The sequence below is a fragment of the Mus musculus genome, chromosome 1, assembly GCF_000001635.26.
Source record: "Mus musculus strain C57BL/6J chromosome 1, GRCm38.p6 C57BL/6J".
Classification (NCBI taxonomy): Eukaryota; Metazoa; Chordata; class Mammalia; order Rodentia; family Muridae; genus Mus; species Mus musculus.
Genome location: NC_000067.6, coordinates 104,913,842 through 104,930,660, shown reverse-complemented (window position 1 = coordinate 104,930,660; position 16,819 = coordinate 104,913,842). Strand labels below are relative to the sequence as shown.

At 40.4% G+C, this 16,819-nt stretch overlaps 1 protein-coding gene across 3 annotated transcripts in view; it reads right to left on the bottom strand.

Annotated features, from left to right (window-relative positions):
- The window catches only part of Cdh20 (cadherin 20), a 227,142-nt gene that overhangs the window by 64,821 nt on the left and 145,502 nt on the right, over nt 1-16,819 (bottom strand). Inside the window, exon 1 of one of the 3 annotated variants that reach the window (XM_030253939.1) lies at nt 13,536-13,794. The exons of the other annotated variants lie outside the window; for them this stretch is intronic. The gene's annotated coding sequence lies outside the window, so the exon portion shown is untranslated. Of the gene's footprint in view, nt 1-13,535; nt 13,795-16,819 lie in introns of those variants that run through there. 3 annotated transcript variants of the gene reach the window in all.

Sequence of the window (16,819 nt, the reverse complement as noted above, 5' to 3'; positions counted from 1 at the left end):
ATTCCTCTTTCTCTTCCCTGATCTTGGGACTCTTCAGACTACAAGGACCACCTAACTAAGCACTGCAAACTACTCCAAACTCACCAGCCTAGGTACTTGTGATGGAATTTCCAAACAGTCTGAACTTTTGCATTCTAGATGGCTCCAAAGCAGCTAGCCCCAGGTGTTCCATCCTTACAAACTGTTCTAAATTGACCTGCCACAGACAGTCGAGAAGAGCCTGTACAAGGAGTGAAACAGGTGGCCTTGGGTAACATTCCAGCTTTCTTTGGTTCCTAACTATGATGCCCAATGACAGCAGGAAGTAATCATAGAAAAGATTATGTCTCCCCCCTCCCCCACACACACTTTATCATTTTTTATCAACAAAAGACTGGGATGTTAGCTCTCAAACCCAGAACAAATGGCTGAGGTTTCTATATAATGTATCCAAGTGGACCTGGCTACCAAGTTCTCCCAGTGTTCCCCAGTCCCTGCCTGTTACAGGGTGTGGCTGGTATATGAAACCCCTTACCCTAAAGTTTTGCAGTTCAAGAGCCAGGCTGTTCTTCTTCTTGTTGCCATTCCCTATTATAATCCAGCCATTTTGGTTACCTGGCCTTTTTGTCTGCCACATACTCTCCTAGTCTCCTGGGTCTCCCCTCTCCCTGCTTCCCTTCTCACATAGCCAAGCTCAGGGTCATTTTGAGGTTGGACTTCCCATTTGTCTTTGTCTTTGTTGATGTTCTTCCTTTTATTTGCAATAAACCACCTCCAATATACCTAGGATAAATCATAATCATGTTCTTCATTTTCCTTCCTTCTTCCTTCCTTCCTTCCTTCCTTCCTTGCTTCCTTCCTTCCTTCCTTCCTTCCTTCCTTCTTTCCTCTCTCTCTCTCTCTATTCTTCCTTCTTTCTTTTTTTCTCATTTAGTATCAGTATTTCTACGTTGCTGTACTTCTTTAGCAATCAGGCTGATTTTAATCAAGAGCCTCAAAAATGCACTTCAAAGAAAACAAGGAAAGAGAAAGTTTGTGGAGATCTTAGATGTCACAATGAAACATGACAGTATACCATAAGGTGCCCCAAATTAAGTCAGATGTGGCTCTGCATCTCACGTTGTTCCATGTTTCCATCAAAGGTCTCTTGTGAGGCTCCTTCAGGATAAACTACAGAATTTCTAGAGAATGACATGTGTGGTCACAGGGACATGTATAACTAAAATGTTCGTACAGTGATTATATATTTGAGCACACATGGCTTGCAAACAATAGCCCATACAGAATACCACAAAGGTAATATTTTCAGTGACTTTGGCAATCACATTTGAATATTCCTGAATCTCTTCAACACCTTGGGTCTCCATCTGGAGAAGGGTCCATGGCATAATTTTGATCATGAAAGGAAGAGACAGTGCTCTTAGCAGAAGGCGCTTTCATTACCTTCAGAGGACTCACTCATACCTCTCTCTCCCAACAGTCTTCAAGTAAGTAAAGCTTCCAGCCTTTATCATGATTTTGAATTCACCAACCCACCCCACATCCCTTGATGATCCTCCCAAGGCCCTCATCTCTTTCCCCCCTTTTATTAAAAATAGAGTTTTCTCATTGTGTCTTACATTATAGTATCTTATCTCCTTGTTTTACTCCTCCCAATTCCTCTCCACAACCCCTCCCATCCTGATCCACTCCCTTTCTGTCTCTCATTAGAAAAGAACAGGCTTCTGAAAGAGAATCACAGAACATGACAAAATAAAATATAATAAGATAAAACAAAACCCACCACACTGAAATTGGACAAGGCAACCCAACAGAAGGAAAGCAGCTCCATGAGAAGGCAAAAGGACCAGAGACCCACCCATTTGCATACTAGGACTCTTACAAAAATACTACAGTGAGAGCTATAACTTATACACAGAGACCCTGGTGCAGACCCAGGGAGACCCTATGCATGCTGCTTCAGTCAGTCTAGGGGAGCTCATATGAGTTTTGTGCAGTTGCTCTAGAGGGCGAGGTCCTCAATTCTTAATGGATCCAGGACTTCCGTGCTGAACACTAACAGAGTTTTAGTTCCGTTCTAATCCCACACAGGTCTTACATGTGCCACAGTACTGCATTTTCTCAAATTCATGTCTCTGAAGTGGGTTGTATCTTAACACCAGGGTGTGGACATTTCTTGTGTTCATATTTGTCTCATTTACCACTCAAGGAAATGATTGGTTAACTGATAGTGTATACAGAATTGAAGGACTGTGACATTTAAAAAAAACGAACAAAACAAGAAACAAGAGGATACCTAATTTCCCCAGAGATTTTTCTGGGCGAGTGGGCAGCACTCTTGCTTTTTCTAATTTTGGTTACATAATACATGAATTCTCATGGTGTTGGTTCAGACGTTTGCCAGTTCTCTTTGTTTTCCAGCTTCTGCTCTCTGTCTTTCCTACAGCCAAAGTAATCTATGCAAATGCAACTGTAAAGTTCACTTGCATATGGAGTTGATGTTGTAGGGAGAAAGCATAGGAGAGTTTAACTGAAGTTTAGGACTGGCTCTGATTTTACATAAGAATATGAAGATGAGGATCTGTGGGTCAGTGTGTGTGTGTGTGTGTGTGTGTGTGTGTGTGCACGTGTGCAATAGGAATAGAGAAATAAAACAGCAGCAAGCTTGAATTATGTAATTAAGAGCTGGATTTGAAAAATGTATTTGGCTCCACTGTGAAACCACACTGACCTTCTAGCTCCTCCTCCCCCTCCCTTGTCATGTGTATAGACATTCCCAATGTTGGATCCCTCTGCAAGTGTCCATGTCCAAGCCCCTCAGCTTTTTGTCTCCACTGTAATCAGTGTTCACAGTTGAGGTTACCTTTCTCCCCTTTCAGTGCCTCCAAGACCAGCAAATAGACTACCAGTGGTCCTTCCACACAAAGTCACTAGTAATGCTTGGCTTTACTCCTCAAGGAGTCAGGAAGGCTTTGACCCACTTTACCCTCCCTCCGTTCGCTTTTCACTTGTAATCAAGCTAATGGAACTGCAGCTCAGTCCATGGGCATTTCCTCTGACTATAGTCAGACAAGAATGATCACTTCTGATTTCTGAGAATTGTCCCACATGCTCACCAATGTCTCATCTTATTAAACATTTACTATAGTTGGGTTTCATTTGTCATTGTTCATTAAAACATGTATTTAAAATATTTAAAAACATAATTTCTTGAGAAAGTTCTTTGAGAAGGAATTGAGGACGGTTGTGATGTCCCTGCCAGTAATCCCAGCACTCTGGAGGTGCAGGCTGGAGGGGAATTGCCATAGGTTTAGGGCCAGCCTGGTCTACATAGTCATAATGAGAAAGTCTGAAATAAAGTAAAAAAGCAAAGAAAGAAGTTGCAAGCAACAGACCTGCTCAGTGTTTTTCTTTGCCATTTGCCTTTGAGAATACTCTAGTTTCATCATCTAGCTATCACAAATATCATGATCAAAAGACACTTAGTAGGGGAACGGGTTTCTTTCATCCTATGGTGATAGTACATTTTTGAGGGAAGTTAGGACTCAAGCGGAATCTTAGCAGAAGTCTTACTGTTTCACAAAGCATTAATTCCAACCAAGGAACTCATTTCTCAGCCAAGGAAGCACAGCAGAAGTGATGGTGGTTGCTGCTTGCTGACTATTTTGCAGGCTGGTGTATACTCAGCTAACTTTCAAGCCTACCTACCCAGGGAATGATGCTGCTCACAGTGAGCCTTCTACATCAAGGAACTATCACAATAGTCCTCCACAGACTGTTTCACAGACCAATTTGATCTGGGAAGTCCCTCACTGAAACTCCCTTCTCAGGTGACTCTAGGCTGTGTTAAGTTGAAAGTTAAAGTTACCTAGGAGGGGCCATAACAATTTACCTGTAGGGAGAAGAATTTGGAGAACAGATAAATCTGTTATCTAAATGAAGTTTGTTGCCTTTTGGGATAGAGTCTCTCTCTGGACCCTAAGTGTAGCTGGTACTCCTGGAAGATCAGAAGAATCCTGAGTGCTGAAGTTACAGGTAAGTGCTACCACAGCTAACATAGATTAAGACATAAGACTTTACTATTTAATATATTTAATCAGAGAATGAATGACTACCTAGAAAAAGTCTGATTCACAGCTTAATATTTGTATAATTTTGAGTAATGCACAACCTCCTTAAGTCTGTCACATATAGGTGGGATGATCATAAGCTATTTTAGGTCTTTGAACTAGGAAAACATGGATGATGTTCCTACCATAGTGTCTGACAAGATGGTTAAGCTTGTGCCAGAAAACCACAGGTGCTCAATAAATGTTGGTTGACTTTGTTTCTTTTAGGAAGTTTACAGCTTAAGAGGAGAGGTTGCCATTAATGCTGGTAGTAGAAACATTAGTCAGAATAAGCATTGACACTGTAGCATTATTAGCAGCCATGACAATGCTGCAGCCATCCCTGGCAGCATGAACAACAAGTAGAGTCAGGGAGTGCTCATTCTAGGCCAGGCTGTGTTATCGCATTTACGGTCATTTTGTCATTTCAAGAATTCTGTGGAAAGTTTTTATTTCTGTAAAGTACCCAAGTGTGGTATGCAGAGGTCAATTTCTCAGTTCTGCAAATGGACATTGTTGGTGATCCACAGCTAGGAAGAAGATGAGCTGGGATCCTTTCTCAGGAGTGAGTTCATGCATGCGCAGGCCACCACAGACTGTATCACAGGGTGTGTGCCACAGGCCCTTGGATATAAAATGCTTGTCCTGACAGAGAGGGAGGTATAATTTCTGTGAGAAAAGGGAAGGTGTAAGGAAGGATATCTATAAACTGGGCCTTGAAGGACAGAGGTAGGTATTTCAGTGTTTAACGCATCAAGAGCCTGCTTGGGAGAAGAATGGTATAGTATCTTAGAGAGCAGAGTCCGTTTCAGGAAGTAATGAAGCACTGTAGGTAGAACATTTGCCATGCAATCCTGAGATGTCCAGATCCTTAGAATCCACATACATGCTGGATGGGCACAGCAGCCTGACTATTCATAGTGCCTAGGAAGTGAAGACAGGCTTCCTGGAGCAAGCTGGCTGGCTAGACTAGCTGGATTGGTGTATGTCAAGTTCAGTGAGATACCCTGCTTCAGTAAATAAAGTGGAGAGCAATTGAGAACACCTGACATAGACCTTTGGCCTCCAATATGAGCCCACACCCATACACAAGAACACACACACACACACACACACACACACACACACACACACAAACACACACACATAGATGCACACTACAGCATACTTGGACAAATAAGCAAAGTGGGGAATAATGAGATATGCCACAGGAAATCAGACACAAGCCACTTCAGCTGGAAATGGATTGATGCATTTCCAACACATGTTACTGTTTATAGTGAACAAGCCAAGGTTCTGACATGCCAATATTACATTAAGCAAAAACTGTAGAAAGGCTGCTGGTGAGGTGCAAGGGAACCAGCTAAGAAGCCAAGAGAAATTGGGGAGGGCATCGTTAGGCAAAGGTCCTGCTGGAGGAAGGCCAGGTGAGATACGGACAGCTTCTTCAGGGCTTTTCTACTAAAGGCCAGAGTGGGAGAAAAGGGCTAACAGTGGCCTCTGACTGTGCTGGGCGGTGGCAGGAAGTGGAGATGAAGCATTCATTAGAGACAAGGTAATAAATTTGGACTTAGACTTCAGAATAAAAGATTCATCATCCCTTGCCTGATTATTTTAAGAGGCAAGAACTTTCTTTCTCTTTTTAGTCCAAAACTTCAAAGCAGCTTTGGGCATAAAGAATGTGAGCTCTTTTCTCGTAGAGCACACCTCGGCCCTCCCTGAGCTCTTGCTGCGACCCAGCTTCCCACAGCTCAGACTGTGTGTACCAAATGGCTTCTGCTCTGCTGAAACTTTAGCTTCTCCTTAGCCACAACTTTGGACTTGCCTATGTTCAGTGCTGTCCCTTCTTTTTGTTTTCTCTCTTATACGGTAACAGCGATTATTTAGCTTCCATTCCTCTAGTGTACAAGAAATGACACAGATACAACTGGGGATCTTGCCAAGAAAATACAAAACAAAACAAAAACCAATCTACTCCCTAAGAATATCGGTGAAGCTGCTTGCCGCTAAGGCCTGACAACTTGAGTTGGGTAATCCTAAAACCAAAAGGAGAAAGAGAGCAGACTCCCCTAGGATAGATAGGCTGCTCTCTGACTTCAACTTTTGAGCTGTGGCACTCATATGCATGCCCACACTTGGGAGTGCTCTCTCTCTCTCTCTCTCTCTCTCTCTCTCTCTCTCACACACACACACACACACACACAAATGTCATAAAATTTTAAATAAAATATAAACTAATCAAGAACAAAGCTTTAATTAGTGGTTTATTTTACTTTATTTTCTAGTTGAGGGAAAATAAAAATTCCAGTGTATGCCTTTAAAAAATTCTCATGGAACACGACATATATTCTAAAATCTTGCTTTGACACCAGGTAAAATAATTCTGCCACTCAAAGTATGAGTCAGACAGATTTCTTAATGTTATAAGCTTGGAATGAGGATAATAACCTTTAAAAGGTTGTTGAAGGTTATCCTGACCTAATCTTATAGATGATTATTATAATTTTAAAATTATTTCTTCCCTATGTGTTCCCCTCTCTGGTATCTTAAAACTCTTTGTATTGTCCCCACTCACAGCTTTGTTTTGTATGTTAGTAAATGATCTGTCTTATATCCACATTGCATGATTTTGGAGACAAAGGTAATACTGTTTATGTATGTACCATTGACAGTACAGTATTGGGCACAAACAAAATCCTGAGGACCAATAAATATTTTTAGCTGTAAAAACTGTATTTAACAGCTTGGTATTATTTCTTCCTTCAAGTTTTTAATATGATATAATTTATATTTTCCATGTTCAATTTTAAAATCCATTTATGTATTCAGTCATTTATTTTGCAGATCTGGTGATGGAGCCCAGGGCCTTGCACTTGCTAGGCACTCCTGGGCTACTTGCCCAGTCTTAATAGGAGTTCTTAACATGACATATTACTGCACATCTTGAGGGACATAGGTAACCAAAGGCCATGGAACATTACTGCAAAGCAAGGAAATAGAGAGTTTTCACCACTGAGATCCTTGCTTCTGATCAGAAATGTGTCAATACTTCAGTGGGAGAAGAGATCTGGAACGACAGTATCTCAGGAAGCTTAAAGACTGTTTCCGAAAGGTGTGGGAATTCCACGTGAGAACTGGGATTGGGAAAATAACAGCAACGTAGGATTAGGTGATACTTATTGGTAGTATCACGTAGTAGCTGTGAGTTGACATCCAGTTATCTCTGGAGATTGGGAGTTAGAGGACAACTTGATGTAAGAACTGAAAAACTGAATAGTAAAAAAGGAGCTTCCAACGAAACAATATTAACTTAAAATATTTCATGTCTTAGTACTTATTTTGGGTTCAGTACCTACTTTTAATGTTTTCTAAATTCAAGATAAACATTAGATCAATTTTACTCAGGTTGTAACGGCTTGGTTCCTTCAGAAGCTTGAAACTATTATATTCGTCCATTTCCATTTTGTTTTATTTTAAATCTTTCTGTGAATGAACACTTGTTTGTATGTGTGTGCGCATGTGTGGTATGTGCATGTGCTTTCATACTTGTGTAAACCAGCACCTGTATGGAGAGCAGAGAATAACATACAGGAGTCAGCTTTCTCCTCCATCATAAGTCCTAGGAGTTGAGCTCAAGTCATGAGGCTTGGCACCCAACACCTTTGCTCACTGAGCCACCTTGCTGCCTCCCATGGTATCTTTCAGTTGTGACTTTTTAGGATCAATAATGTAGATGGTGCTTCTAGAACCATGCATCCCCTTCTTGACTAGAAGTTCTAAAGTTTCTTCAAGTTCTGCTACAGCATTATTTTAAGCTTCATCTTAATCTGTATGGCAAGAAAGATGCCATTACCTGTATTAATTATCTATAGGTTAAATAAAAGTTATCAAATAGTCATTAGATGTACACTTGTTCCTCACATACTAAATAGTTAAAAGGGACAAAGTACACATGCAGGTCAGGAGAGTACAAAAACACCCCCCAATCATCATCATCATCATCATCAACAACAACAACAACAACAACAACAAAAACCTCAAAAACAAACAAAAAAATCCCCAAGTCATTAAGAGAATGTGTAGGAGAAGTGAATATTATTTTTATAATACTAAGATGTTGGAGAATATTATCATGTAGTACTGGGTTGGATAATTCTCAATATCCAAGTTTGTAAAAGAAAAACAATGGAATGATTATTAGAACTGAATTATATGTATGAGAATTAGGGAGCAGATATGAGGGTACATTGTGCCTAGCCTATGAAGGGCTTTCATGTTTGGTGTTAAAGTGTTGATCACCGGAACAGAGAAAAGGCAAATGACAAGCCAAATATTCATGATAGTATGAGATGGCCAATGCATAGGAAATATATTTGATTTTCACAAATTCTAAATGCTGAAGAACACAAGCAGTGACGTAAAATTTTAACCTGCTAATCTAGCAAACATTAAAGATAAGCTAACTAGTATTGCTGAATATATGTATGCATTTTTGTATGTTCCTCATATTATTTACATAGTATTCCAGATTTGTATGAACTTTCTAGAAGATAATTTTGCATTATATATCATGGCTTTTGAATGGCTATCTAATTGATCCTAAAGAATTACTTTTGATACCTATATTACTTAAATTAGTGTTTCTTTTAGGCTTCTTATTATAGTAAGAAATGAGAACAGCCAAGACATACAACAATAGATGATTTTAAAAATTTTGATGGGCAATTTGATCTTTGAAGGAAGGTTAAAATTGGTTTCTAAATTGTTTTGAACGTCATTTTTTATCAACTTCTTATCATACTGTTGTCATAACCTTCAGTTGGAGGAATGAAAAGTTAACCACTTGATAGTTTTGTGAGAGGTTAGGAAACTGTCCTGTTGAAAGACTTCATGGTGAAATACTATAGTGATTCATTATGTTAGTATTAACTGGTCCAAGATTAACAGTGGTCATTATCTGCAGGGCCTAATAATAGTCACAGAAGGTAATAATAGGAAACACTGTAACTCCAATGTCCTAGTTCTCACTAAATGTTAAGCTGACACTGCCTAGAATCATCTGAAGATTTGTCTCAACTTAGTAATTGTCTTTATCTGGTTTGTCTGTGGGCACTTCTGAGAGGGATTGTCTTCACTGTTGATTAATGTCGAAGAGTCCAGCCCACAGTGGGTGGCATCATTCCTTAATCAAATGGGTGGTTATGGGAGCATGAATTTGAGTTGGTCAGTTAGTAGAATTCCTCCATGGTTTCTGCTTTAAGTTAGTGCTTGAGTTGCTATCCTGTTTGTCTTAATAGACTGTGACTGGAAGTGCAAGCTAAATAAATCTTCCCCCCTTTTACTTTAAGATCTCTTCCATATGTCTTATAGCAACAGAATGAAATTAATAATAAACCTAAGATTCAATGTTTTCTTTCCCTAGATATCACTGTCTTGGATTGGTCCCCAAAACATACCCAGCAATATGAACATGAAAAGTTATTGTTTGACCTATAGGCTGCAATTGTAATCTGTCTTTGGAAGTATCAGATAATAAACTCCAGGAGTAGTGATTGTTAAATGTCCTCATTTTCTGGGCTGCTTTTATTCCCAGTGGTGGTGTTAACCTTGGTAACTAAAACCATCTTTTAAGTATAAACTGGTCTCAATGCAGAAGGTATGTATGTTAGATTGGTCTCATTTCTGTTTGTGTTGTGACAGACATGAAGGAGGAGTTCCATGCCAGCTTCCATTCAGGCATGACAATTGAGAAATTAAGATTCTGACTTTTCAGTTCTAAGTAACAGGAGAATTGTTATCAGCGGCTTATTCAACAGAGCAGCAGCATGAAGCAGCACACAGAAATAAGCTTGTCTCAAGTGTTCATATTCACTCATGACGAAGGAGATCTAATGTTTTCTAAATATTGGGGTTTTTTTTTAAGAGTAAAGCAAGTAAAAGCAATCATAGGAAAATATGTGGCTTATGTTTAGGTATGGACATTTTAGAAGTAAGAGGAGCTTAACAGAGTAATGATAATTCCAATAAAACCCAGTAACCTCTGTTAACCAGAACTCATCTGTGATGATTAATATTGACTCTCAATTTGACAGGGTCTAGGATTATCCAGATTAGGTTAGCTTCCGGGAATGCCTGGGAGGGATTTCTAGATTAGGCTAGTGGATCTGGGAAGACACACATTAACTGGGTGGTTCTTTTAAAAAGAAGGGGGTGGCTGAAGTGTTCCTAATTCTCTGCCTCCTGACTGAGGACAGTGTGATTAGTTGCTTCATCTTCCTGTAGCTGTGAGTTCTCTAGTGTGATGGAAAGTAACTCTGTAAACTAAAGGAAACGCTTCTTTTCTCAAGATGCTCTCCTTAGGTATATCTTACCACAGCAGAGAGAAAAGTAACTATTGCATGATTGTGGAAATACAAGAGTAGTGGGTCGTACTGGACATCATTTCCTTCCAGTTGGACTCCCCTCTCTCTCTCTCTCTCTCTCTCTTTTTCTCATTGTTCAGTCCACTGGTTCTGTTTACACAGCCTAGCCCAGGAATGGCAATTTTAACCGTTCAAGTAAAAATATGAAAGTTATAATTTCCACCTCTCACCATGACTGGTTACTGAAACATGACAGATTCTACCAAGGATACTTTCTAAGTTTTAAGTACCCAAGTGTCTCCATATCTGCATGACAGTAGTTCTTGTGTCTTAAATTGTTTTTTTTTATTTCAATTGCTCTCTCTCTCTCTCTCTCTCTCTCTCTCTCTCTCTCTCTCTCGTGTGTGTGTGTGTGTGTGTGTGTGTGTGTGTGTGTGTGTGTGTGTAAGTATGTGCACATACAACATCAGTCAATAGCGTAGGGATCAAATTCAGGCTATCAGGCTTGGTTACAAGCACCTTTACTAGCTGAGCCATCTTTCTGGTTCTGCTCTTGTGTTTTTGCATCCCAGACCTTGACCACTTCAAGCTTTATAATTATTCATGCCTAATCTATTCTTCCTTATTGGCTACTTGTCATCCACAAGTTCTCTAATGGTTCCTCATTTCATAGCTGATAAAACCTGTATTCTTTGACTGGACAATAAAAGAACCCAGCAATGTGACTCCTGGAATCAGCCATTGTCTCTCATCTCCTGTCCTTCCTGTACTCTCTTCTTGTGTCATGGAGAAGGTCTCCCATGCATATTATTTTAGTGCCTCCATACATTTGCTTAAACATAAATGCTTGCCCAGCCCCTCCTTTCTCAGCAATATCTCTTCCAAGGAACATTTGTTTGTCCTCAGGCCTATCTTCTGTATGTTCTGACATTCTGTCCCTTATCTGAGCATGCCCACATGTGCGATTTAAGTGCCCTACTAGCCTGTGAATTCCTTGAGGACAACATTGGGCACCCCCACATTCTAAGAATTAGCAGGGTATCAGCACCAACCAAGAATTCAATAAAACTTGGGAAGAATTAAATACAAAGTGAAGAGTAATTTAGCAAAATGGATTGTCATTTCAGAGAAGCTCTTGGCATTTCTGTGGCAGTATTGAAAGAGATGCATTTTGAGGACTACTAGTGAGATCCTGGGAGGGGGATCCTCACTAGTGTGCTAGTCTGTCAGCACTATAATTTACCTGGGTTTGGGGAAGGAAGGATATTGAAGCCCCGATGATGGAACCCAAGCAACCCAGGAAAGGAGAGAAAGGTGGAAGTACAACTCAGTGACATACAATTTTTTTAAAAACAGCATTACAGAAAACAGACAAGGCTTAGGCTACAAGAAGAGGGACCACAAACTTATAAGAGCAGTGGGGATTTAGAAGGCTGGAGATTCCTGACTGTGACCTGTAAACAGGGACTGGCGACTGCAGAGATGATGGAACCTCCTGCCTTTCCTGGCCAGGGCATGACATTTGCTGCACTGAATACAGGGAAGACGTTTTCCACCAACAGAAGTGACAACCTGTTACAGGCGAGTGTTCTGGAAACACAGAGACCTCGGGTACTCCACAAACCTTAGAATCCAAGGGTGTCCTCCTAGCAGTTAGCACTGATAACATTTCACATATATTTTCTCAGGAAAATGTTGAATTTCAAGCATGCAGAAAAAAGAATTATCTGTCTTTTTAAAAAGTGCAGTCCTAATTAGTTCTACTCTTGCTGTAAAGTGTCAGTTAAACAGAAAAAAAAAAAAAAAAACCAAAAAACCAAAAACCAAAAAAAAAAAAAAAAACCCTTTCCCTAACAACCTGCTGATTGAAGAGAATTTGCACACCACAGAAGTGAGAGGCCAGGATCGCTGGCTCCTTGGTGTGGAACAGTGGTTGTTATTAGGGAATTATAGTCAGCTTTCCCTGCTTTGATGCTGGCATTTTCTCCCCTTCTGATATTTAAATACCGTATAATAGTGATATGTGGAGGTTCAGATGTTACTAGTGGGAACTGCACTGGCAGTTACAATTCTTATACATTATTATGTCAGTAAAGGAACTGAGTTTCTCTGGGATAGAAAATACACAAAGCTGCATTCATTATCTTGTTTTCTTATGGTCCTTTCCATCTTCCCTAGTAAGGCATCAACAGAGGAAATTGACATAAACTCAGGGTTCGTCATTAGACTATAAGGCTAAGAACCATTTAACAGGAATGAAACCCCTTAATCCACTTCAGGGAAAAGGATTTTACAAGCATTTCTCTGCTAAGTGTTAACAGTAAACGGCGGTTAACCAGTGAAGAAAAATGAAAGCCTTATTAACAGAACATCTGCCCTGATATGTCTAATGGTTTCCAATCTGACCTGTCAATTTAAGTGGTGGAATTGTTTAGAGGATTCAGATTAGAATTAAAGAAAGAGGTAAAAACCTATTTCCACAAGTAGTTTCAAAATAAATAAGGCACCACTCACTGGCTGATTCTACATTACATCAGGCTGATTGCACTCTGTATGATAAAGTATGCCTTACCATAAAACCCTGCTGGGAGAAGTGTTTAATCAGATGCCTTTGATATTGTTTGAGTGAAAGCTACTTTGGACTCAAAAGAATCAAAGAGAAGATTTCTTTGCTTCTACACTCAGCTTTAATCCACTGTGGTGGTCCGTGTTCTCTGTGTATTCAGCCCACCCTTAATCTGCTCTTAAATAAAAGCATGACCTGACTGGTGGGACTTTAGGCTAGTCTTCAGAATCCTTGGAGAAAATGTTTTGGTTAACAGTCAATTCTTAGTCAATCACTAATCAAGTCAGAATAAAGATTGTCTGATGGCAGGGATTTAATAGGCTCTAGTGACTACAGTTAACAACTCTTCAGTAATAATTTTAAATTACTCTTTTAAATAGCTTTGCTTGACTCCCTAGGGAGCTAAATGGACACATTTGTTTCCCAAGAAAATCTATATCTATATTTCACTAGCTTTGACCAGGTTATGAATTTTGCCATAGAAATCACAGATGAGTGACGAAAGGGTGAATAACTTACTTTTCTCCAACTTCCATGAGGTGAACAAATTTTTTTTTTTTTCCCAAGCTTGCTTCTGGAGCTGTGGGGTTCACCTCCTGCTGCCAGCTCCCACTGGATGTCAGAACAGTTTAGAGTAATCCTCCCCTTGCCAGTTTGAAATCAGTCTTTAAATTATAATCAATTCTAAAAGAGGCTTGTGGATGCAATAAATTTAGTCCAGAAAGTCTAAGAGGGCAGGTTTTGCTTTCCTACTGCCAATGTCATGGAGTCGGAGTGCCTCTCTCTGGGTAAGACCCAGCTAGTCACCAAATAGCTGATATACCCTTACAGATTTGAGAGAGGGGCTAGGACAAAAGACATCACATCAGGGAGGTGATCAGCAGCCAATGATGGATGGAGGTGGGAGGGAGCAGGGCAAAGGGAGCTGCCAGTTGGCCTTGTCTAGAGAGGGGGCAAACAAAAGATGCCGGCCATAAACAGTTGAAGCCCTAGGGGATTTCTTAACTGAAGCCAACTGCTAAGGACTATTCACAGCATTGTACAGTAAGAGATAAAGGTCTTTGGACATGATCACCTCAGAGACAGTTGAAAATAATCTAGTGCAGACATCCATAAGCTACTGAGGTATTTCAGAAAGATAACAAAAAGCTAACAAATTGCATGTCTTTTCCACTTACCATTACTTAGTGTTTCTAATAAGTAAATGTGGTTTCTCAGCTGAACTGCTCTTTCAAATTATTCTTAGTTAAGTAATATTCCCTGTGAAATCTGTCATTACCAGCAGCCAAGGAAATACGGGTTTGTTGAGCTTGCCTGAGGCTGTTAATGCTCCAACAAACAGTTTCTTAATTGCCATGAGACTAATTTCAGTGGGGACTGTACTTCACCTTCCCCAAGAATCTCATTGTATGCTATGTATCTGAAACTTTTCATTTTTACTTCTGTGTATAGAGTTCAGCAAGGCCAGAGAGATCATCCATTTTCTAATTATTCAACCATTGAGTAGGTCATTCTTCAGAATGGAAAAAATGTGTGCTGTTCAGTCTATACTCTCTTCTGCTTCCATTAGGATGAAAGAAAAGCATCTGAGAATAGATTTTAAAACTGACCTCACCCCACCCCACCCCTCCAGCTCATTTCTGCATCTTGAAAATAAGTGACTTTTTCCAGGAGAAGTCATTTAGACTTTGCTCAAGACCTGAGTTACTTGTTTTTCTAGAAGGTAGGAAGGTAGACTAGATAGAAAATGATACTCTGGAAATCAATCTGGAGGTTCCTCAGAAAATTGGAAATAGATCTACCTGAAGACCCACCTATACCACTCTTGTGAACATACCCAAAAGATGCTGCACCATGCCACAGGGCACGTGTTCCCCTATGTTCATAGCACCCTTATTTGCGATAGACAGAAGCTGGAAACAACCCAGATGTCCCACGACAGAAGAGTAGCTCTTGAAAATGTGATTCATTTACACAATGGAATACCACTCAGCTATTAAGAATGAGGACATCCTGAGTTGTGCAGGCAAATGGATGGAACTAGAAAATAGTACCATGAGTGAGGTAACCCAGACCCAAAAGGACATGTATGAACTCCAGGGATGGAATGGAAACGAAAAGAAGGTCTAGTGACAGGCCCAATGTGGGATCCAGTTCAAGGGGCAGTCCTAAGGCCTTGTAGTGAGGTTATGAAGAGCTCACCAAAAGGGACCTAGCATGACCACACTTCAGAAGACCCAACAAGCAGCTGAAAGAGTCAGATGCAGGTATTTTCACCCAATCAATGGACAGAAGCTGCTGACCCTTATGCTTGAATTAGGGAAAGACTGAAAGAAGCAGAGGAAGGCAACACTGTAGGAGGACCAGCAGTCTCAATTAATCTGGACCCCCCAAGATCTCTCAAACACTGGACCACCAACCAGGCAGCAAACACCAGCTGATATGAGGCCCCCAACACACATATAGCAGAGGACTACTGAGTCTGTTCAATCAGAGATGATGCACCTCACCCTCAAGAGACTGGAGGCCCCAGGGAGCTTAGAGGTCAGGTGGTGTTGGGGTGGGGGTGGGAACGTCCTTGTGGAAACAGGGGGTGGGAAGGAGGCATGGGATGTGGAACAGTTGGAGGGTGGATGGGGGTGGGGGAGGATAAAATCTGGAGTGTAAAAAAATAAAAGAGAAAGAAAAATATAAAAGAAAGAAAGAAAGAAAGAAGAAAGAAAGAAAAAGAAAGAAAGGAAGAAAGAAAGGAAGGAAGGAAGGAAGGAAGAAAAGGAAGAAAGAAAAGAAGAGAAGAGAAAAGAAAAGAAAAGAAAAGAAAAGGAAAGAAAAGGAAGGAAGAGGAAAAGATGAGGGCACCTGGCTCCAAGGAAGAACTTATTCCTTGGACATGACCTTATGTATAAACATCTCCCTTCTGCTGTGAATATAAAACAAGACAACTATTAAGAAAAAGCCTGGGTTTGATGGTTGTATATGGGGATGTTCACAGTCATCTATTGGATGGAACACAGGGCCCCTAATGAAGGAGCCAGAGAAAGTACCCAAGGAGCTAAAGGGGTCTGCAACCCTATAGGAGGAATAACAATACGAACTAACCAGTAACCCCCCCGAGCTGTGTCTCTAGTTGAATATGTAGCAGAGGATGGCCTAGTCGGCCATCAATGGGAGAAGAGGCCCTTGGTATTGCGAAGATCATATGCCCCAGTACAGGGGAATGCCAGGGCCAGGATGTGGGAGTGGGTGGGTTGGGGAGCAGGGCAGGAGAAGGGTATAGGAGGCTTTGGGGATAGCATTTGAAATGCAAATGAAGAAAATATCTAATAAAAAATGCCTTAAAAAAAAAGAAAAAGTCACCGTCTTTCCTGTGTTGGAAAGCCTCCACATGCCATTTCAAAAAGAAGTGCTATTTCAGCCTTCTCCTAAAAGACCTCTTTTTTTCATCTTAATGTAATATATTTCTTTCACCTTTTGATGGGAACTTGGTGTTTTTTTTTAAAATAAAGTTACATACTTGTTTCAGTAAAATTATACTTCAGACTGAATTTCAGTGGTATTTCATCTGAGCAGTTTAATTTGGTTGAATTAATGTGCAGCTGCGCCTGAGTGGGTGTGTGTGTGTGGCAATGGTAGTGGGGAAAGAGAGAGAGAGAGAGAGAGAGAGAGAGAGAGAGAGAGAGAGAGAGAGAGAGAGAGAGAGAGCCCAACCTCCAAGCATAACCCTCAGAGTCATGACAGTAATCTTTTTTTAATAGTAAAAGTATATTTAGCTGCAAAGTGTGAAATATAAAATAACCTCAATA